Raw genomic sequence first — 22,823 nt, forward strand, 5'->3', positions numbered from 1 at the left:
AAATTATGCCTTATCTTTTTGTAATGATCAAAAAAAAATAAACAGAGGGATACAAGTGCTGGAGAACATGTGGAGAGAGGGATGTACCTAATCACCATTTGTGGGGAAGTAGAATGGTGCAGCCCATCTGAAGGGCAGAGTGGTGGCTCCACAGGAAGCTAAGCATGGGGTTGCCATATTGTCCTGCAACCCTGTTATTGGTATATACTTGGAAGAACTGAGAACGGAGACATGAATGGACATTTGCACTGTGGGGTTTATGGCCAGCAGTATTCACAGTTTGCAGTGGATAGAGGTGGCCTACAGGTACATCAAATGACGAACGGAATGGCGAACTGTGATGTATTCATACAATGGCATATTGAGTGACTACAAGAAGGAATGAAGTTGTGAGGTATGCAACTAGGTGAACAGACCTTGATGACAGTATGTTGAGTGAAATATACCAGAAATGAAAAGACAAACATTGTAACACCTCACTAATATGGACTAACTATAAAGTGCAAACTCTGAGAGCATAGGTTATCAGGGGAAGGCTTATGGTAAAGGTTCCTAGACTGTAAGGTCTTACAGCAGTTACATCTATTCTTGAGTTGTAAGTTATTTCTAGATTCTGAGATGCTGAGCTCTTGGGTGTAACCTGATCAGTCCCTGGAACTTGGGTATCTGTGTGACATGACATCTGAGACTCAGAGCCAGAATTCAGCAGCTTTGAATGTCAGCATTACCCCATACAGCAAATGTTAGAGGCTGAAAAGGAGATCAGACTTCAATTTGAGATATGAATGAAATGGACTTGGTTAGGACTAAAGTAAATCAGACTAAAGGGTAAAGGATGATATTGACGGTGCTTTAAAACTTCAACTTCTGTGTGAGACCAAAGGAAGAGATGTTTATTCCATGCAAAATCTATATTTTCTGTAGCACACTAAAACAAAAGAGAGAGAGCATGTCTGTGCTGATGGTGGAGCAGGAGTGTTTCCCTGTGACTGTGACAAACTATGTGTATGTTCATGAAAGAAGAGAGAAGGTGCTTCTGAGAGTGTGACAGGGCCAGGATGAATCTGTGGCTGTGACAAAAGTGTATATATTTCTGTGTAGCATGTCAGGGTTGTGGCATGTCTCTATGATGTGAATATTGTATATGTGCTTGTGTGGTGTGTAACAGGTCTGGGTGTATCTGCGATTATGTATTATGAGAGTGCATATGACCATTTGAGTGTGACAAGTCAGGATATGTCTCTGTGACTGTGACAGGCATTGTGTCTGTTGGGTGGTAACTTGTGTGCATGTGACAGACAAGTTAGCACCTATGTATGTCACAGGATCAGGACATGTCTCCATATTGTATGTAAAAGACTTATTTCTGTGTGTGTGTGTGTGATGAGCCTAAGGGAGTGACTTGGCCAAGGTGTATCTCCATGACTATGTGACAGACCTTATGTACATACAAATAGTGCATGCACCATGGGTGTATATCTGATCATGTTTGACAGACATTGTGTATGTGAGATCACCTATAGGCAAAACAGGGCTGACATGTACCTCAGTTTGTGTGTGTGTGTGTGTGTGAAGGACATTTTGTGTGTGGGTGTCTTAGAGCAAATGATTGGTCAGGGCACATGTCTCTGGGACTATGCTGATAGAGAGCTGTGTGTGTGAGTGAGTACCTGCACACATGCAGACCCAGAGTACGTCTTCATGGCTGTAACAGACATTGAGTGCCTATATGAGTGACAGGTCTGGGGTTCATGATCTGTGTGTGATAGACACAGTGTATGGGATGTACTTCTGGGGTATGTGACAGATAGTACTTGTGTTTGATTAAGCCTGTGCACATAGGACAGAGTCTGGGTGTATGTCTGTGATAATGTGAATAGTTGTGAGGCTATGACTGGTATGTGATTGTGGTTGTGTGACTGGATGTGGTCATTCCAGATTAGGGTGGGCCCTAAAGCCTATACGATTGGTATCCTTATAAGAAGATAGAAATTTGGACACAGAGACAGAAACACAGGTAGAAGGCCATGTGAAGATGAAGGTAGTGATTGACGTGATGCATCTACAAGCCAAGGAAAGTCAAGTATTGTGGGCAACTACCAGGAGATAGAAGAGGCAAGAAAGGATTATTCCCTGGAGCCTTTGGAGGAACCATGGCCCTGCCAAGTGCCTTGGGTTCAGACCTCCAGCCTCTAGAACTGTGAGGGGATAAGTTACTGTTGTTTTAAGCCACCCAGTTGTGATGCTGTGTTATGGCAGCCCTAGAAAACTTACATTTGGGTTGTTTCCATCTCTGAATTTCCATTCTCCTGCCTATATCCAATACATCCTTTAATTTAAAAATTCCTGGCATTCTGGTCCTCCCCAAACCCTTCCCTGATTTAAAAAGATACCCTATTCTCCCCAGCATCCCTCTTTGTCCAAATATTCATAAGCCTTCCAGAAGGTATGTACCTGTTATTGTTTCTGAAAAAAATTAGGATTATTATCTGGAGAGAACAAGAATGGTTGGCCCTGAACAAAAGAGAATGGAAGGAAAGACCTGAGAGTCGGTATATGGAACCCAACAGATTGAGCATATGTAGGACAGATGACTACTAGTAAAAGTTCCACTGAAATTAAGTAAAGTTACATCTCAGTTTCTTAGGTGATGTGAACAAATAAAAACAATCAAGGCTGTGGCCAGCACAGAACAAACAATAGTGGTGGAGATTCGTATGTGCTTAAGGAAAATGATTCAGTATAAACAATCTTTTTCCAATCATACATCTCCCTTAGCGGGTTCGGATGTGCTTTTGTTCCCATCTGTCTGGGAACAGTACAGGAAAGAGTAATAATCACTAATAAAGTGTGAGGGATTTGAGGCAGGGAGTCAGGTTTAATAACTATTACGTAATTGTGGGAGTTAAATGATTATTACAGTATTCAACTTTTTTCTTCAGAAGGTTATTTTTTTAAGGTTTGAATTCATTGTACTTGTTTTTTTAAGTAGTGCACATTGTTAAATAATGTAGGGAAAACATTTATAATTCAGAAAGATTTTTTAATGTGGAAAAAGATACTCGAAGTGTACTATTATCACAAAAATAAACAGTTCAGTAGCACTAGTTCATTTCTCCAGGCTTCAGTTCTTTCATCCACAGGAGGAAAAAAATCAACAGTAAATAAAACCAGTTATTTTGTGTATGAGTGAAGAGATCTCAAAATTATTAAATGAAAATAACAAAACAACAATGTGCTGCATTTTCTCCTTCCTCTGTCAGAAAGTATTGTTTTCTTTCATCCACCTTAAGTGGCCCATTTCTCATTTACTTGACACCTTCTCTTTCTATCCTTACTCTTGCCATCTCCCCAAGAATTACAAGCAGAGAGTAAGTAAACAATTTTTAAAGCAAGGCTTCGAACCCTTTCCCTTTTCATTTCTACTTTTCTAAAACCTTCATCTCTCATCTAGCATTTTGGGAACCTAGACCAGCTTAAGAAAGAAAATGGCCCATAAGGGAACAGACAGGATCCAGGGCTCTTCCTATTTTTGTGTCCAGTGGGTTATTTTTGTAATGTTCCCTTTATTCTCATCATGATAATAATTGGGTTCTTTAAGCCAATTATTCATTTAACCTGCAATCAATTATTTAACATCTACATGTGCTAGGAATTTGTTACTTGGTGAATGAAAAAGATAGTGAGCTGCCCTTTGAGAGGTGTATTTAAACAAATAAACAGAATAATAAATTAATTAATAAAAATTAGTTGAAAATGATTATAAAGACAAGATATGAGGTACTGGGATAGAGAACAAAAGATATGGACTTAGATAGGATTTAACCTGGGAACTAAAGGATGAGAAGTTCGTCTTTATTAGCTAATAAAGACTCCATGCCAGGGATATGTTAGGAAAGGAAAGAGCCTTTAGAAGGCACTAAGAGGTGGGTAATGTTGTGACAAGGAAACACTATGTTATCTATATTGTGTTGAGATCTTATTCTAAGAGTAAAGATAAATCATTGCAAATTTAAGTAGAAATTCTTAAACTCTGATCTGCATCTGAATCATCTGATAGGTGTTAAAAATACAAAACCCTTGGACCACATTCTCTATATTATAATCCTGTTGGTCTGTATTGTAATTTTGTAATATAAAATCCCAAATTATTTAGATGCACAGCTAAATGTCACAAACTTAATATCTTTGCCTCGTTGAGATCACATAAACAGATCATTACCTGAGCTCTCCTTTCCTTTTTTCAAATTGCTTGACAGTAATTTGCCTTTAGAGGTTTTTAAGCCATTTATTTCTAAAGAGCACTCTTTTCCATTATTCTATTATTTCTACTATAAAAGTTTCATCTTTTTCTGGTGCAAGTAAACAAAATGTTTTCTTTCTTATTGAATTTCAGATATAGAGTCAAAAGACAAGATGAATAACTTATCTCCTGAAAAGAACATTTATGAAATAAATTTAACTCACTGTGAGATCATGGAAAGAAATAAAATGCTTGACCTTGAAGCCTCCACTTTTAGAAATGATCAGAAGTCTAAAAGTGAATTTAATGGATGGCAGTAACCTCAAAAAGTATATTTCAATTAAATGCTAATAAATTATAACAAAATACCCACTTACAGAAAACAGAATCCATACTAATGAGAAACTCTCTGAATATAATGAACGTGGAAGGCCTTTGGTTGTGGCTATCAACTTACCCAAAAGAAACATCGGAAGGCTTATATCTGTGATTCAAATCTTGTTCAACATCAAAAAAAAAAAAAAATCAAACTGGTGAAAAACCCTGTGAATGAAAGAAATATGGAAAGGGATTTAGACTTTGTTATTATTTAACTGAACATAAAATAATTCACAGTGATAAGAAATACTATGAATGTAAGGAATGTTGGAGAGCTTTTTTGTGCATTCATAACTTACTCATCAGAAAATTCACATGGAAGTGAAATCATAAGCATGTGAGAAATATGAGATCTTTGCTTGTGGTTGAGACCTTAGCGTACATCAGAAAACTCATACTGGTGCAAAACCTATGTCTGGAAGGCATATGGGAAAACCTTTAGCGAGCATGCACAGCATACTTTATGAATGTAAAAAATGTGGGAAGGCCTTCAGATATATTGTAAACCTTCATATCATCAGTTAATTAATACAAGTGAGAAAACCCATAAATAGAAAGAACGTTAGAAGGTTTTTAGTGTTTATATCAGGCTTTACATCAGAGAATTCATATTGATGAAAAACCATGCATGTCATGAATGTGGAAAGGCCTTTAGTCATATAAACAGTTTACTTGACATTAGAGAATTCGTACTGGTGAGAAACCCCATGAGTTTGTGGAATGTAAAAACAGCTTTAGACTTGGTGCCTCTCTTATTGATCATCAGAGAATTCATACTGGTGAAAAATCCTATCAATATAGAGAATTTGGGAAGGCCTTTAATTACGGCTTTCAACTTATCCACCATCACAGGATTCATACATTGAGAAACTCTAAGAGTGTTAGAAAGGTGGAAAGGCCTTTACTATACGTGGATATCTTACTCTGTATCAGAGAATTCACACTGGTGAGCAAATTTATGAATGTAAGGAATATGGGAAAGCCTTTTGATATTATTCAAAATTTTATCACTGGAGAAATAATAACATAATTTAATTAATATAAGAAAGCCTTCCCTTGTTGCTCCTCTATATACAGAATATCAGAATATTCATACTATAGGAAAATTCAAAGAACACAGTAATCTTTTTCTTCATGCTTATAGTTTACTCAGTGTCAGAGATTTTATCATTGTATTAATACAATTAATGTTTAAAAGCCTTCCAACAGCACTCATTTTTTTTTATCTTCAACAAATTCAAACTGTAGAATTCAACCTATAGAATAACCTCATTAATGTTACAAATTTGGGAAAACTTTAGTCTTTGCATGTATTTTATTATAGTTTTCCACCTTTACTCCCTATGTGACATTAGATTAGCTAACTATCCCCTTTATGACTCACTTATGAAATGGTGAAAATAATGTTATTTGATAACATTATTTGGGGGGAATGAAATGAGTTAATGCATATAATGTCCTTGGGAATATATCTGACATATAGCATGTACTTAATAAATATTAATTATAATTATTATCATGATTAGTGCTACTGTTAATGAATTATTATGAAGAAACCCCAATGGGTGTAATGAATTTAGAAAGGTCTTTTTTATTATTATTATTAGTTACAGTCTCTAGTTTATGCTGATTGCATCCCTCCCCCAATGCCTCCCCATTTTTAACACCTTGCAAGGTTGACATTTGCTTGTTCTCCCTCGTAAAACAACATATTTGTACATTTTATCACAATTGTTGAATACTCTAGATTTCACCAAGTTACACAGTCCCAGTCTTTATCTTTCCTCCTTTCTTGTGGTGTCTCACATGCTCCCCATCTTCCTCTCTCAACCGTACTCATAGTTACCTTTGTTCAGTGTACTTACATTGTTGTGCTACCATCTCCCAAAATTGTGTTCCAAACCACACACTCCTTCTTCTATCACCCTGTAGTGCTCCCTTTAGTATTTCCTGTAGGGCAAGTGTCTTGTTCGCAAAGTCTCTCATTGTCTTTTTGTCAGAAAATATTTTGAGCTCTCCCTCATATTTGAGGGACAGCTTTGCTGGATACAGGATTCTTGGTTGGTGGTTTTTCTCTTTCAGTATCTTAAATATATCACACCACTTCCTTCTTGCCTCCATGGTTTCTGCTGAGAGATCCGCACATAGTCTTATGAAGCTTCCTTTGTATGTAATGGATTGCTTTTCTCTTGCTGCTTTCAGGATTCTCTCTTTGTCTTTGACATTTGATAATCTGATTATTAAGTGTCTTGGCGTAGGCCTATTCAGATCTCTTCTGTTTGGAGTATGCTGCGCTTCTTGGATCTGTGATTTTATGTCTTTCATAAGAGATGGGAAATTTTCATTAATTATTTCCTCTATTATTGCTTCTGCCCCCTTTCCCTTCTCTTCTCCTTCTGGGACACCAATGATACGTACATTATTGTACTTTGTTTCATCCTTGAGTTCCCGGAGACGTTGCTCGTATTTTTTCATTCTTTTCTCCATCTGCTCCTTTGCGTGTAGGCTTTCAGGTGTTTTGTTCTCCAGTTCCTGAGTGTTTTCTTCTGCCTCTTGAGATCTGCTGTTGTATGTTTCCATTGTGTCTTTCATCTCTTGTGTTGTGCCTTTCATTTCCATAGATCCTACTAGTAGGTTTTTTGAACTTTTGATTTCTGCCGTATACATGTCCAGTACTTCCTTTACAGCCTCTATCTCTTTTGCAATATCTTCTCTAAACTTTTTGAATTGATTTAGCATTAGTTGTTTAAATTCCTGTATCTCAGTTGAAGTGTACGTTTGTTCCTTTGACTGGGCCATAACTTTGTTTTTCTTAGTGTAGGTTGTAATTTTCTGTTGTCTAGACATGGTTTCCTTGGTTATCCAAATCAGATTTTCCCAGACCAGAACAGGCTCAGGTCCCAGAGGGAAGAAATATTCAGTATCTGGTTTCCCTGCGGGTGTGTCTTAGAAAATTGCTCCACCCTTTGATGCCTCGGGTCACTGTGCTTTTCTGCCCAGCAGGTGGCGCCTGTTAGCCTATAATTCTTGACTGGTGTGAGGAGGTATGGCCGTGTTCCCCCAGGCTCTGGGGTCTGGTTCTGAATGGAAAGGGCCCCACCCCTTTCCTCTTAGAGAAGACAGACCCCTCAGGTGGGGGTCATTAGCATTTCAATGGTCTCTCTCTCTGCTTGTGCTGTCTCCACCCTTCCCAGAGTCACAGCCCTGGAAACTGAAAATGACTGGGGCTTTCTCCACTGAGCCGAAAAAGAAACAGATAGTCCCCTTCAGACCCTGTCCAAGGCGACCCTCGGGCTCTCCCAGGTCAGTCGTCACCCAAAGCCTCTGTCTGTTTTTTGGGGCTGCGTACCTGTAGTGAGCAGTTCACACTCGCTACTTAAAACCCCAGTTGGAGCTCAGCTGAGCTGTATTCACTTGCTGGGAGAGAGCTTCTCTCTGGCACCACGAGGCTTTGCAGCTTGGGCTATGGGGGAGGGGGTCTCGTGACTTGGATCCGCAGGTTTTACTTACAGATTTTATGCTGTGTTCTCGGGCATTCCTCCCAATTCAGGTTGGTGTATGATGAATGAATGGTCTCGTTTGTCCCCCCACAGTTATTCTGGATTATTTACTAGTTGTTTCTGGTTTTTTGTAGTTGTTCCAGGAGGACTACTTAGTTTCCACTCCTCTCTATGCTGCCATCTTGCCCTCCCCCTTGACCCTTTCTAGAAAGGTCTTTTATTATCACTCATTTTTTATTGAACCTCAGACATTTTATTCTGTATAGAATCTAGTAGAATATAAAGAAAATCAGAGAATCTTCATTAAGCACTCATCCCTTAAACTGCATCAAAAAATTAACATTGGAAAGAAATTCAGCAGATTTAGTAAGTGTGAAGATGTTGAGAATATACCTGTTAAAGAACCAAGGAAAGATGTGAAATTATTTTTCCATAATAAATTGCAAAAGGCCAATACCCTATTATTCACGTTCTGTGTCCACAATTCAAGATATATTAGAAATTAACAAAAGATGACAAAACTATCTTCTGTTATGAAAATTTTTAACCATATAGAATTGAAAGATTAGAGCAATGAATACCATGTATCTTCTGTGCTGGTTTGAATGTATTATGTCCCCCAGAAAAAGCCATATTCTTTGACTCAATCTTGTGGGGCAGATGTTTTAGTGCTGATTAGATTGGAATCCTTTGAGTGTTTCAATGGAGATGTGACCCACCCAACTTTAGGTGATAACTCTGATGAGAGAATTTCCATGGAGGTGTGGCCCCGCCCATTCAGTGTGGGCCTTGATTACTGGAGCACTATATAAGTTCAGACAGAAGGAGCAAACTTGCTACAGCCAAGAGGGACACTTTGAAGAATGCAGAGGAGCTGAGAGAGATGCTGCAGATGAGAGACAGTTTGAAGATGGATGTTGAGAGCAGATTTTTGCTCCGGAGAAGCTAAGAGGGGACAGATGCCCCCAAGAGCAACTGAGAGTGACATTTTAGAGAGAAGCTGAAGCCTAGAGAGGAACGTCCTGGGAGAAAGCCATTTTGAAACCAGAACTCCAGGGCAGACACCAGCCACGTGCCTTCCCAGCTAACAGAGGTTTTCTGGACACCATTGGCCATCCTCCAATGAAGGTACCCGATTATTGTTGACTTATCTTGGACACTTTATGGCCTTAAGACTGTAACTGTGTAACCAAATAAACCCCCTTTTATAAAAGCCAATCCATCTCTGTTGTTTTGCATTCTAGCAGCATTAGCAAACCAGAACACCTTCCAAACAAATTCAGATTAAACACACAGTTTTTAGCTCTACCATTTGAGAATAGTTACCATTTTAATACTTCAACCCTGATATAACAGCATGCATGTCCTAAAAAAGGATTATCTTACATATAACCATAGTACTACATTCAAACTTAAAATTAATAGCAATTTTATTAATATCCTTTAAATATGCAGTATTCGTTTAAATTTCCCCAATTTTCCCAAGGATATCTTACCTGTCTACTTATATTCTAATTAAGATCCACTGTGGTATCATGTATTGCATTTGGTAGTTATATCTTTTTAATCTAGAGCAAGCCCTCATCTTTTTTACATGGCATTGACTTTTCAAAGAGTCCTACAGAATGTCCCACATTCTGGATTTGTTTATTTCTTTGTTATTTAACTCATGCCTCTCTCATTTGTTTTTTCTGGAAAATGAAAGTTCAGCCTAGAAGATTGATTTAATTTAGTTTAAACACTTTTGGCAAGAATATGTCATAGGTTATGTTCTACATTTCATATCTCAATACATGAAGGCACATAATGTCAGATTTTCCCACCATTAGTGATACCAAATTTGATTACTTGGTTAAAGTGGTGACTGCCAGATGTCTCCACTGTCAGATATGAAAAGACCATTAATCTAGATTAGATTTTGGGAAATCTGATCTAGAAAAAAGGGAAAGATGACATTGATGCCAACTTCACAAAAGAGATCATAATGTATTTTATTCAGCAATTAAACTCAACTCAGAACCAACAATGCTCACAACTTATTTAACATAATAAAATTGTGATCATGTTTGATATAGTTTGTATGTGTGCAAACAATGACAATTATGTCATGACTTCTGGCTGCCCAATAGTATTTGTAAAACACCACTGATTGCAAAACATTGTGTTTTCACAGATGTTAAAATATTTTTAGAGAAATTCCGGGCAAGATGGCAGAGTAGGGGGCTCCAGGACTCAGTTCCTCCACCAAAACAGCTATTAAACAAGCAGGAACTGTCTGAAACAACTATTTTGGGACTCCAGAGGCCAAAACACTGTATAGCATCCAGGGAAGAGCAGGGGAAAGAGGCTGATAAGTTATGATACAGAGCTGTAAATCGCTGTCTCCTCATGGTGGCTACTTGTGCCCATTCCCCACTCCCGTGGCAGCTGCCGCGGGGTCCAGTCCCTGGCCAGCTGCTAGTGATAGAAAGGGACATAAAATCCTCTTTCCCAAGAACAGAGGTGGGCACAGCCAATCACTGATCACAGCTTTTGATTAGCGAATTTGGATCACTGGGTCCCAGCTCTGAGGGCAGCTCTTGTTTCAACCAGCCCCAGACAATGGCAGCAGCAGCCATTGTTTCAACCCTCTCTGGACAGGGGCGGAGGTGGTGGAGATGTAAAGATGCTGTGCTTCCTCAAGGCTGCAGGGGACAGTTAGCTGAAGGGCTGCATTTGCTGGGCAGGCCAGGAAAGCTCAGCTTTGGGGAGCCACCGAGAAGCTTTTGGTGCCCCCTCAGGCCTCCTCCATGGGGCACTTTGGAGCTGGTCTGCTCCCCCTTTCTGGTTCCCTGGCCCTGTTTGGGCTGGGAAAGGCTGACTTGGGAAAGTCCTCCCCAGGGCTGAGGGGAGCCCTCCTCCCAGAATTTGCCCTCCAGGCAAAAGCATTCTGAGAAAACAAAAGGAGTGTAAAAAACTGTAGAGGCGGACAGTCTGGGATAAAGTCCTGCCAGCTTGAAATACCTCAGAGAGGGAGGTTTTGTGCCCTGGGAAACGGGACAACCAAACTCGTGTAAACAAGGGAACTCCAAAACAACAAACAAGCCCAGAACAAGACAGAGGCCCAGAAAGTCAGGGAAAACCCTGCACACTGCATTCCCCCTGGGCAGAACTTCCTGACAGGAGGGCGGAATCTCAAGAAAATCTCTGTTCATCACCAGCTGGTTACAAAACCAAGAAAGAGACAACCCAGTGTCACAGGCTAATATCTCTACTGAGTAATCTGATAATGAAAAAACTGATTGTTTCTCTCTATGCTGCTGTCATATACCACCTGATGTTTTCTTTCTGATAGTGAAGAGCCAGTTAATCCTTCTGATATAGAAGCATATTTAACAGAATTTTACCTAAAAACACTCAAGTGAAATTTCCAAATGATAAAAAGTGGAAAGGGCTTACTATAATAACTGGGAGGGATGTTTCATACCCTTCAAGTCTCATATTAGAAAATTGAACTGAAGGAAAAGCTAAACAGGTAAAAGAACTGTGAATATTTTTTAAGAAAGCAGAAAGGCCCTCTCAATCTTCTTAGATATAGATAACATGTAATCACTTAGTCCTCTGTGAAAATAGGATGGGGCTGCAGCTGTTACTTTAATCATAGAGAAGTCATAAATAATGTAGCAAGGTTGAATACAGTCCAAATCAAATGTATGTTTATCCATATAATGTAATGGCTAAACTAATCAATAGAATAAAATGACAAAACTATATTAACAAGTTAGAGACAAGTAATAGTAATCTCTTTTCTAATTTTTAGACTTTTATACAAGTAAAAAGTATGTTATATTGCTCTTACAAAAATCATAGCTTAGCTAGCAAAAATATTATCAGTAGAGTTTTATGGGCATTCAAGACTAAATCTCTGATAATGTGGATACATTCCTTTGATCTTGAACAACTCGTGGGTTGAGATACTTCGTTTCATGAGACATTCGTGTTCATGAAGCATCATTTAATGTAAAAATAGAATATGACTTAATTAAAGTTACTCTAAATCAAGTGCTATAAATTTTCTGTAACCGAGACAAGGGGGAGCTGTCTGATCTCATGTCCAGCTCCATCTGGAAGAATGGGGGGCTCCCTGGTTTGGTCACGTATCAATTAATTTTTACATTGTTAACTTGTTCCTTTTACCTTAAGTGCTCCTTTTAGTAAAAATGTGTTAAAGGTGAAATCTTGTCTTGAGTACTCTTTATTTTTAAACTATTGGCTATCCCTAAACTCTTAATTGAGCAGGAGGTTGCTTGAAAGATACCCAAACCCATGGAATCACAGCCTGATTAGACTAAGGCCTTTTCTAACAGAGATCACAGGTTTGAGGTTTAAAGAGATGAACCTACGACACCAGGGAGTAAACTCCGGAGTTACATTTTAAAATATTAAAATGTACAATGTGCAAAAAAAAAAAAAAAAAGAGTACAAGACAAAGAAACAGGAAATGATCACCCATCCAAAGGAAGAGGATAAAAATACAGAAAACACCAGAAAGAAGACAAAAATGAGGGCATTACAAAGCCTTTAATAAAATGATCTTAAAAGTGTCAAGGAGATGAAGGAAAGTATAGAGAAAGAACTAAAGAATATCAGGAAAACAATGAATGAACACTATGAGAGTCTAAGTAAAGAGACAGAAATTTTTTAAAGTAACCAAACAGAAAAAAAAGAAATATTAAGAGTGAAAATAGCCTCTGGGACACCATCAAGTGCACAAATATACATATTACGGAAGTCCCAGAAGGAGAAGAAAGAGACAAAGGGGCAGAAGAAATATTCAAAGAAATAATGATGGAGAACATTCTTAAAAGATCCTGAACAAATTCTGCTCTGAAGAAATTTTTGATGTAACTGCAGAACTTCAGCTTCCAAAGCTTCAACTTTTGATTTCCACTGAGACTCCTGCCCAAACACCACACTCGCAAGGTTCTCCGTGCGTTCTCTGCTGCTTTTATCTGCCGGTTTTGAGCGGATAATTGCCAGCTCTTTAGTTCTCAGATACCAAGTCTGAACTTCCATCCTGGCTTTGTCCCCTCAGGGCTCCTGCAGTGGAGGGAGGACGCCCCCAGGGGGAGCCATGGCAGGTGGGGAGGAGGAGCAGAATTCTGCACCATCCCTCAAGGCAGCGGGAATCCGAGAGCTACATTTCTTTTTATAAACAGATAGACAAATATAATGCATGACATAAAATACCTTCTCTCCCATGGTAAAAAATAATAAAAACCTGGACAAAATAAAAGTCATACTTTAAAATAGTAGTATACAATAGTAAAGCTAGTTAGGAGTTGTAGATGCTAATTAGCCTTGATGAACTGAACTCCAAGAGAAAGGAGTCGGAATCTGGTCAGCCTGCGCTCTCGGTGCAGGGACTCAGATATCCATACACCCATGTTCATGGTAAACAAAAGGTGGAAGCAAGTCAAGTATACATCAGCAGATGAATGGCTAAAGAAAATGTGGCATATGCATACAATGGAATATTATTCTGCTGTAAAAAGAAATGAAGTGCTGATGCATGCAACAACGTGGATGAACCTTCAGGACATCAAGTTGAGTGAAGTAAGCCTGACACAAAAGGACAAATATTGTATGGCCTCACTTATATGAAATAACTAGAACATGCAAATTCATAGAAACAATAAGAAGATTACAGGTTACCAAGAGTGGGGATGGGGATGGGGATGGGGAGTGTGCCGGTTTGAATGTATTATGTCCCCCAAATGCCATTGTCTTTGATGTAATCTTTGTGGGCAGACGTTATCAGTGTTGATTAGATTGTAATTCTTTGAGTGTTTCTGTGGAGATGTGCCCCACCCAGCTGTGGGTGAAGACTCTGATTGGATAAGTTCCATGGAGGTGTTGCTCCACCCATTCGGAGTGGGTCTAAGTTGATCACTGGAGCCATATAAAGGAGCTGGCAAAGAGAAGAAACTCAGCGCCGCTGTGAGGGACGTTTTGAAGAGGAGCTACAGCCAAGAGGGACACTTTGAAGAAAGCTCAGGAGCTGCAGATGAGAGACAGTTTGAAGACGGCCATTGAAAGCAGACTCTTGCTCCAGAGAAGCTAAGAGAGGACAAATACCCCAAGTGCAACTGAGAGTGACATTTTTGAGGAACTGCAGCCTAGAGAGGAACGTCCTGGGAGAAAGACATTTTGAAACCAGAACTTTGGAGCAGATGCCAGCCACGTGCCATCCCAGCTAACAGAGGGTTTCCAGACATCATTGGCCATCCTCCAGTGAAGGTACCTGATTGTTGATGTGTTGCCTTGGGCACTTTATGGCCTTAAGACTGTAACTTTATAACCAAATAAACCCCCCTTATAAACGCCAATCCATTTCTGCTGTTTCGCATTCTGGCAGCATTAGCAAACTAGAACAGGGAGTTAATGCTTAATGGGTACAGAGTTTCTGTTTGGGGTGATGGAAACGTTTGGTAATGGATGGTGGTGATGGTCGCACAATGTTGTGAATGTAATTACATGCTTGAAAGTGGTTAAAATGGGAAATGTTATTTTGTATATATGTTACCACAGTAAACATTTTTCAAATATAGAAAATATCTAGAAAGAAATATAATAGATGTGCAAGGCTTACACATGAATGCTACAAAATATTGACTTTGACAAATTAGACATAAATAAATGGAGATATACATCATATTCATGGATTCATGGACTGGAATTCATGTGTTGTTATGCTATCAATTCTTCCAAAATGTATCTCTGGAGTCAACAAATCTCAATCAAAATGGCAACAAGCTCTTTTTGTAGAAGTCGACAAGATGATTCCAAAATGTATGTGAAAAAGAGTTAGAATAGCCACAAAAATCTTGAAGAAAAAGGAGAACTTTATTTCAAGATTTACTCAAAACTATAGTAATTAAGTCATTGTGGTAAAAGCCAAAGAATACACAAATAAATTGGTGGAATAGATAATATAACAATGAATATGCCCAGGCACCAGCCCAGCAGAACTAATACTGGCTATGGGGCTGGAGCAATGCCCTGGAAACCCCTGCATTGCCTGGTGACAACCCTTTAGTAGCTGGGTCCCAAGGAGGCCCAGGGTGGCTGGTGAGGCGATCAGGTGGACAGAGTGGGGAGCACTGGATTGTCTCTTTGAGACCAGTTTCTCCAAGGAGACCAGCCTGGGTGGAATGAACGTGGCCAGGGAGGTGGCAGAGAGGCGAGTAGAGTTGCCAGATGTAACACATAAAAATACAGGACACCTAATAAAATTCAAATTTCAGAGAAACAACAAATAACTTTTCAATATGTGTGTGCCATGAAATATTTGGGATAGATATTAAAATATTATCCATTGTTTATCTGAAATTCAAATTTAGCTTAGAATCCTGTGTTTCCTCTGACAACCCTAGGCAGGAAGAAAGTGGAGTGGGCTCAGGAAAGAAGGGAAGGAAGTGAGGAGGAAGGGAACAGAGACTGAGGGGAAGTGGGGGGGACTGAAGGAGCAGACAGGAAAGAGCTGGAAGTTGGGGAGAAACAAAGGGAAGGAGGTGGAAGAAGAGGGGTGAGAATGGCAGAGATGCTGGAGGAAAAGGTGCTGGAAGTGGAGGAGAAGTAGGGGTAGAAGAATTGTCTGGAGGAAAGGAGGGAAGTAGAGGAATGAGGGAGATCTAGGGTTCCAGTGGGAGAGAGGTGGAAGAGGGCAAAGATAGGCAGTGGAGATGCTTGGACTATAGAGGCAGCTGGAGTATTCAGAAAGTTGTGGGTAGAGATGGAAAAATCCAGGGCTCAGGGGAGACTTTGCAGAGTGTTCTTTCCATTACTTATCCAAGCTCCTCCCCCCCAACTATAGCCTCCCTTAGAGCGGACCATGGGCTAGTGATGACACTGATGTGGCCAGAACATGACCAAGTTCCCCTGCCATTAGGTAAGAGTGGATTTTGGACCATATAAAGGGGTGGTCAGCCATTTCTGCTGCTGGGGCTAAAACTCCTACAGTGAGAACATGTGATCTCACCCCTTCCAACCCTGACTCGTGTCTGAAGACCCAGTCTCTAGTTCTCTGAGGCCTGGGAGGCCAAAGAGGGCAGAACTTCCAGAGTTCAGCAGCACCTGCCCTCCCCAACAACCAGAAGGAACAGAAGAAGCCCAGGGAGGGAGAGGACCTCTTGCAAGGACACACGGTGAACGCAGGGCAGAGCTGGGTTTCCTGACCCACACCCTACAACCTGCCACCTTGAACTTCCTCCTCCCTGACCCGAACCACCCCCCTTTAGATGGTCTAAAATCCACTCTCACCTATTTCCCAAATCCTGCTACTTCTGGCTATGGGTCCACTCCTAGAAGCCATCTGTCTGTCTTCCAAGTCGTCATGAGCCAAACCTTCCCAAACCCCGCATCTGCGTGTGGCCTTCCTCTGTCAAGTATACAGTTGTGTCTGTTGGGCGCTGCACCATGCCTAAGGCGGTAACATTAGCATCACATATATATTTATTATTTTGAAAACAATTTGCGGGGGAAATATTTTTGTATTGTGTTATTCCTTTTGGTGAGAGCGAGATAAGGGATTTTTAATTTATTGCAACCATTTTCCAGCAGATGGCAGTAAAGTGTCTTCTTCTAACAGAGTTGGTAGCTACTGTACTGCTTCCACTTACAAAGGAAAAATCAGTTTGGAAATGGAAAGACCTTGTATAACTTGTGCTTATAAACAGAGGACTGCTTTCCCACCTGATAAAAGAGCATCTTTTAAAAAAAAAAAAACTACTGGTTTTATGCACTGACTGCATCTATTATTTCACATTGCAGTTCCTATTTTCTGTAATTGTTCACTGTATCAGAATGGAATTATTGAATTCCAAATTTAAAGTCCTTTCATTTGGCATGAATCACTAGATAATAATTAATATCCAATTGTAATTAGTAATCCACAAAGTAATATTATGTGGATGGATATTAGAGTATTATATAATAATCAGTTAATTGTATTATTATTGCAATTGTATATTGTTGCTATAGAAATTTTGTCAGCATAAAAGTTAGTTATTTTAACTATTATCAAAGTTTAATGGCTTTCTACATATTATTTTAAGACGTTGCAAGTTCTAAATAAAATAGTAACCCTCTATATTATTTGTCCCTAGATGTCAAGAAGGAAAAAATAATCAGGATCAGAAAACAGAAAATGGAAAGCTACTGTAAAACTAATTGGATCATCAAATAAATTTCTGAGAAAAATAAAGTGGCAGGAAAAAAAAAAAAAAAAAAGAGTTCCAGAGTTCCACAGCTTCTAGCTCAACAGAACGTAGCACAGATCCATGACTGATTGAGCAGAGCAGGGTGTGAATTTACCTTCCACCTCCTTGTAAACCATGAAAGGAGAATTTCAAGAAACCACTGGAAGAAGGAGAAAAATGGAGAATCCTTTAATTGAGCACACTTTCTGCCAATCCAGGTCCCAAGCCATGTAATTTCTATATTAAACAATGGACACTCTTGAAAATTACTCATCTCAAATGAGTTTCTAAATTCCAAAGGACAGTAAAGATAGAAGGAACATTGTTTCATACAAATAGTTCCAAAGGAAAAATGAATCATCAGATATGTGTTACTTTATTTCGCCTCAAAGGATCCTGTAATTAGGCTTTATTTCAAACTTTTGGGGGATGGAAAATACACTGAAGAAAGAATGAGTAGAGTATGGTGGCTGCTATGATGTGCCACCCAGATGCTCTTCAAGAATGAAGGTTTTGATTCTCTCAGTTGCTGGGAGACAGCATCAGCTGTCAGCTTCCTGGGTACCTCCTCAACTGAAGAGAGAGCACACACACACACACACACACACACACACACACACACACACACTCAAGGGCACGCCCTGCCCCAGCAGCCAACTCTGAAGTGAGAGTCCAGCACTAGGGCGTCCCATAGGGCTTTGCTGGGACACATCACAGCCCACCTTCTCCCTCCACCTCGTCCTGCTTCCTTTGCGCCTTTTCACAGCTGTTGCTCCCAGGGGTTCTCCCTAAAGAAAGTCCACCACGTGCTGATCCCCCCTCAGAGTCTGCCTCCAGGGAGAGCCCCACGCATAACCGTACAGATGAGCAGCATCGATAACATAGTGTTTGAAAATGAAGACAAAGTGAGGGGCATGTCCAGAAAAGTGGGGAGTATTCAAAATCAAAACCTGATATGAAAAAGAAACATCAGTGCTGCAAGTATGCATGATTCCGTTTTGTGCAAGGCAATGACTGGAGTTCACAAGCTCATCCAGGTAACTTCACAACTCCGACCATGTATGGAAGAACATTTATCCAAAACGTAAAAATTGATAGCAAGTGATGTTTATAGATGAGATTAAAAAGGTTATCACACCCACCAGTATAGCTATAATCAAAAAGATGGACAATAATAATTGACGGCAGGGATGTGGAGAAACTGGAACTTCCATACATTGCTGCTGGGAATGTAAGGTGGTGCAGCCACTTTGGAAAATGTTTTTACAGTTCCTCAAAAATGAAACATGGAGTTACCAAGTGACCTGGCAATTCTACTTGACCTATACACAAGTTGAATGAAAATATATGCCCATGCAAAAATCTGTACACAAATGTTTATAGCAGCATTATTCATCATAGCTCAGAAGTGAAAACTATCCAAATGTCCATTTACTGATAAATGGATAAACAAAATGTGCTTTATCCATCAATGAACTATTATTTAGCCGTAAAAAGGGGTGAAATATTGATGCACGCTACAACCTTGAAAACATGATGCTAAATGAAAAGAGCCAGACACAAAAGGTCACGTAATGTGTGATTTCATGGATCTGAAATGTCCAGAATAGGCAAATCTGTGGAGACAGAGAGTAAATTAAGGTTTCCAGGGACTGGGAGATGAAGGAAATGAAGTTAGGTAGGGGGTTTCTTTGTGTGGGATGAAGGTATGCTGGAATTACGTAGTGGTAGAGATTCCACAACTTTGTGAATATACTAAAACCACTAAATTTTCTACTTAAAAATGGTGAAATTTATGGTATATGAGATATAATTCATATCCCCCAAAAAGCTGTTGTTAAAAATTGGATCAGTTCGTGTAAATAAAAGGAACACCAAATTTTGGAATCTGTTATCTTAAAATGTAAATAACTGTGAGCTCTCTATAAACATCTAGGCAACTCACCTGACATTTTCCTATATTTTTAAATTATATTACATGAAAATTGACTGATTATTTTCTTCCACACCCCCCAGTAAAATGCAAAGCTAATTATGAAAAGCAAAACAAATTCAATACAATTTCAGCATTTTAAACTAATGGCATCATTTTGAATAAGGAAAAATATTTGATTATTTTAGCTACAAAGCCTGAAATCAGTTAACAATTATTGTTATATGGATGGATTTCCACATTACACCTACTTTATATAGAAACATTTTTGAAGATTTTGTCCAGTAGATGGAATAACTGCAGACACACATTTAGTAAATGGCTTAAACAAAAACCAAATCTGAAAAAAATTGATTTGAGAGACCAGGTATATGCAAACATGCATAGAAATGGAAACATGCATGGAAGCAGAATGGATTGCAATAAAAGAGCTTCGAAAAAACTCCCAAGGCTTCCCTATACCTCCTTCTGCACGTTCTTTAAACTGGGTAACGAGCAATGCGGCAAAAATATTCTTTTGATGCCACTGATTTTTAAATATAATCTAAGCACTTTACAACTGCTTCCAGCTTCTAATAAATGTTGGAGTATATTGAAAACTCGTTTATGAAAAATAAAATTGAGGCGGCCCTGTGCCAGGGCGGCCGGGAGCTCGCGGCGCAGCATTGCTGACCGAGGTCTGGGCTGTGTCACTGATACGTGATCGTCCCCATGCAGACCGGCTGTGACGGCTCGCTGGGCCCGTGGCTGGCGCTGGTGGAGGCTGGCGCGCAGCAGCCCTTCGCTGGCGCAGAGAGATGTTGGACGCTGAGATCCTGGGCTTCTCCACCCCTCTCTGCCGGCTCTCCATGACGTCCGCTATCTTCAACGCCCTCAGCTGTGCCCTGAGCTTGTTGGCTTCATCCGGCGCGGGAAGCAGCGTGTGGATTTCACTGTCACTGTCCATTTCTTTCACCACCCGGGCTGCTGGTTCCCCTCGGCTGCGGACCTGGTGGCTGGAGCAAGCCGTGCGCACTGCACCGACGGCTGTCATCCCGGACTACCTGTGCATGCGCATGGAGCTCAAGGAGATCTCCGACGACTCAGCTCCTAAATCCAACATCTAGAGTCGGGCCCTTTGGACAACCTGATGGGTGCTCAGACCCTCCAGGTGAGGTCCCGCCCAGGATCCCTGGAAATGTGAAGTCTTTTGGTAGGGCAGAGGGAATGAGTTCCCACCTAGAATTCAGGATGCGGTCAGGATCCCAGCTGAAGCCCTTGGCGTCTGAGAGGCTGGAAAGGGGGCGTGTGTCACTTTTGAGCCACCGTCTGCCACCACTCTGCTATTTTTAAAAAAGAAAAAAATCAAGAATTTCTAATTGGAGCAAATCACTGTTCTAGTCACCCGTCTTACCTCCCTAGGACAGCGATTACCTGTGCCATGTGGCTGAACCACGGCTATTCTGTTTGGAGAAATACTTGGTTTCGGGATCCATAGCTGCAGACAGTGATGTCAGTGCAAAGTAATAAGCTGCCGTCAGAAAGAGGACAGCAGGTGGAGGCATCAAGCACAAGGAAAATGCAAAATCTGTGCCACACGCATGTGTGTGCGCACCCATGAACCCGGGACTAATTTTCTTCCAGTTCCCTGGACTCCCCACCCTGCTGCCAGCTCATCCCAGCAGGCCACAGTCCCCAGAGGAGAATCCCAGCATCGCTCCCAGTTTAACCCTTGTACAAGTGTCACTGTCTGTTCCCTGGGAATGACCAGGCACCCCAGCTCCCACTGAACCCCAGGTCTGACACCAGTTTCTTTCTCATATTTATAATCTTACAGTGGGGGCCCACAGACAAGAAGCCCAAGTTCCAGTCCGGGCTGTGCTGATATGTCAAGGGACAAAGGAATTTGCCACTAAGATTTTCCTTTGGGGTGGAGTTTACTCTGTGAGGGGCTTGCAGCCACCCTTCCTATGTACATAAATACAGTGTTTTCCATGGCTCTGCCTGCACTTACTTTGCAATGCCTTGGTTGGAATGTGAGAGATCAGAACAGTGAGGCAAGGGAGCTGACAAGAATTATTAGGTCACCATTTCCTTTCTCAGGTCCCAGGGTTAGACCTCCATTTGGTTAAAATACACTACATGCAGAAACTTCAGTCCCAAGCCTCCCACCTGCAGCCTCCTCTTCTACCCTTTGGGTGAACCACTGTGACCCTCGGGTTCCTTCTAAACATGTGTCTGTGGAGCACTTGTCTAGACCCACTTCTGCATTGAAACCATCACTGTTCCTCTCTCTTTCCTCTAGAGCCTGGCCAGGAGAGCTGACAGCTTTTGGCTGTTGGTTTTATTATGGCTACGCAGATGAGTTTTTCTAACCCCCTGGCTCTCAGCACTGCATAGTAAGGAGTGGCGGGTGACAGGATGAAGGTTCGAGAATGAGCATACCTGCTGGAGGCTGGGAAAGTGCTAGCAGGAGGGACCTTGGTAATCCAGGGTGTTCTGGCCAAGCTGGGACTCTAATTCTGATTGCAGGACCCAGGAAGTAAGACCAGCCGGGATGATTTCCCCTGGGTCAGAAGATTTCCTCCCAGACACCACAAAGTCTGAAGACATGTGACCAACTTTATTTTGAGGAAGGCATCAGAACAGTCGCCTCTGGTGGCCGCTGCCTCCCTTGATCAGCTGTGATAGTTTCTCCAGCTGTGGCTGGAGCACATTTGGGAGTTTCCTTCGAGTGCTCGTGCCCATCCTTTTGTGCATCTCCTGTGATGGCAAATCTCTGTCCTTTGAGTGTTATTCACTTTTGGAAACTGCCAAAAGTTAGGGGAGCCAATTTCTTTTCAATAATATAGTGACTGAGCTGAGTGACACTCAGGCATCAAAAATATGACCTTAATGAGATTTTTACAACTTCTAAAGTGACCATGAAGACAATTTTTAGAGGAGAATTCCAAAGACAACTGGGAAGAGCAATGACATACATTTGTCATTTTAATATTAATAATAAATAACAGCTATAGAATACTTAATAAGTATCCAGCAGAAGATCAAATAAAATATAATAAATTTGAAAGCATTTGTATCAGTCAGGGTTTTTCAGAGAAATGGAACTGATAGGATATACACACACAATGAGAGAGAGAGATAAAGAGATTTATTTTAAGGTATTGGCTCATGTGATTGTGGGGACTGACGTGTTTGAAATTTGTAGAGCAGGCTGGCAGGCTGGAAATTAGGCAAGAGGTGATGTTGTAGTCTTGAGGCAGAATTTCTTCTTCTCTGGGAAACTTCAGTTTTTTGCTCTTAAGGCCTGTGGTTGATTGGGTGGAGGCTACCCTTATAATTGGGGTCATCTCTTTTACTTAAAGTCAACTGATTGTCAATGTTAATCATATCCACGAAATACCTTCCCGGAAACATCTAGACTAGTATCCAACTAAACCAATGGGCACTATAGCCTGGCCAAGATGCCACTGTTGACTATGCAAAGAGAAAGTTGATTTGATGGCATCAAACCACTAGGAATTCAGTTCAAGAAAGCAGGCAATGCT

The 22,823-nt window shown here is 40.6% G+C and overlaps 1 pseudogene; it reads left to right on the forward strand.

The window, feature by feature from the left end:
- Nucleotides 1–231: 231 nt before the first annotated feature.
- LOC119521161 lies at nt 232–20,399 on the forward strand (annotated as a pseudogene).
- The last annotated feature ends 2,424 nt before the right edge of the window (nt 20,400–22,823 follow it).

The sequence above is a fragment of the Choloepus didactylus genome, chromosome 27 (assembly GCF_015220235.1).
Source record: "Choloepus didactylus isolate mChoDid1 chromosome 27, mChoDid1.pri, whole genome shotgun sequence".
NCBI classification, from domain to species: domain Eukaryota; kingdom Metazoa; phylum Chordata; class Mammalia; order Pilosa; family Megalonychidae; genus Choloepus; species Choloepus didactylus.